Source organism: Octopus bimaculoides, chromosome 2, assembly GCF_001194135.2.
Source record: "Octopus bimaculoides isolate UCB-OBI-ISO-001 chromosome 2, ASM119413v2, whole genome shotgun sequence".
In the NCBI taxonomy this organism is placed as follows: Eukaryota; Metazoa; Mollusca; class Cephalopoda; order Octopoda; family Octopodidae; genus Octopus; species Octopus bimaculoides.
Genome location: NC_068982.1, coordinates 41,250,900 through 41,253,021, shown reverse-complemented (window position 1 = coordinate 41,253,021; position 2,122 = coordinate 41,250,900).

Here is a 2,122-nt window from a genome sequence, read left to right as displayed (position 1 = left end):
GAGCAAAGAATATAAGTAGCGATCGTGATACCCACCACGAGGAAATGATCAAGCTCAGTAACAATCTATTAAGAAACAACTACCCCAAGAACATACTATCTACTCCAATTATGAAGAAAAGAGAGGATGAAACCAAAAAACTGTCTACAGTCTGTCTACCCTATGTGAAAGGCATCTCCGAAAAGATACAAAAGATATGCGGCCCATATGACATCAGGGCAGTATTCAAGAGCAATACAACACTTCGCAAATATCTCCTTCGGGTAAAACCACCAACAGAAGAGAATATGACCAAAAACTGAATCTAATTGAATCTAATACTTATTTTTTTAAAGGAGTTTTGCCCAACTGCTAATGTTACAGGGATGTAAACAAACCAGCACTGGTTTTCATCTACCAAATCCACTCATAAAGCTTTTCTTGACCTGGGGCTATAGTAGAAGACACTTATGCAAGGTTCCACACAGTGGGACTGAACCTAAAATCATGCGATTGGAAAGCTCACAGCTACATTTGTGTCTATCTACATCAAGATGATCAGATAAAAAAGAATGTTACATAACTCCAAGTTTTAAATAAAATCTTTTGTGTTCAACCTAAATCCATAACTTCAACACCTGACAGGCATACACCTATCAACCTTATGTGAATCTCAGTCATGTGGCATTGTTTGTTTGTCATGAAACTACATTATCATCCTTGTTATTTTTATATAGCTGAGTGATTTTGTTTTGTCAAAACATCTCAGCTGATCACATACAGACACAGACAATTTTAACTCTTTAGCATTCAGATTATCTGTCAAATGTAATGCTTCATCATCATTGTTTAACGTCTGCTTTCCATGCTAGCATGGGTTGGACGATTTGACTGAGGACTGGTGAACCAGATGGCTACACCAGGCTCCAATCTGATATGCCAATCTGATTTGGCAGAATTTCTACAGCTGGATGCCTTTCCTAATGCCAACCACTCCGAGAGTAGTGGGTGCTTTTAAAATTAAACATGCATTTTCTCATAGGTTTGAGATTTCCATATGATTGTTTATTTTAAACTGACATTGTAGCATAGGTGTGAAAGGCAGGACCCAGCCAGTTTGAAAATAAAACAGGGAAAATATTTTGGCTGGATATGGCCAGTTTAAATGCTGAAGTGCTAATAATAGCTGATATTGAAGTTGGTTGATTTCTTCAGTCACACTTTACATTGTATAGAAAGGGAGAGAGAATAAAAGAAAAATCCAGAGTTAATCACAGATAATGATTATTTTTCCTTTGAAAATTAGTATTCATTTTATCATTTTGTATAAGCACCAAGAAATTTGATAACAGTGTAATTGTAATTATTGCATGTGTAACATATTTCCAAGTATTGCCCATGTTGGCAAAAAAAAGTGTGTGCAAAAGTAGTGTTTACCCATCAGTTGAAATGCAACACACTAGTGTGTATATATATCATCATCATCTAACGTCTGTTGTCCATGCTGGCATGGGTTGGACGGTTTGACCAGGGCTGGTTAGCTGAGGGTCTGCACCAGACTCCTCAGTCTGGTGCAGTCTGATTTGGCATAGTTTCTATGGCTGGGTGCCCTTCCTAATGCCAACCACTCCGAGAGTGTAATGAGTGCTTTTTACCTGCCAGTTATGTGACACGACTACGATTTCATATGGCTCCATGCCATGACTATGATTTCATATGGCTTGATGTGGCTTCTTCTCAAGCACGGCATATTGCCAAAGTCTCAGTCATTTGTCATTGCCTCAGTGAGGCCCAATGCTTGAAAGCTGCCTTTTATGTGCCACCAGCTTGGTTGATAGTTATGCAACATCGGCCACATTGCCTCCATAAGATCCAATGCTCAAAAGGTGCCCTCACTCTCTCTCTCTCTCTATATATATATATATTATTTTGTTTAAAAGAGTTCCAACACTGTCTGTTTTTTATGTTTTATTTATACTCCTGCAGAACCAATGTGGGATATAGAATATGGAATATACAATATATAATATAATATACAATATATAATATAAAATAAGATAAAATAAAATAAAAATGGATGGCACCATGAAATAAAGTATTGAATGTAGATGAAATATTGAGTGTTCAATATAAAGGATCAAAT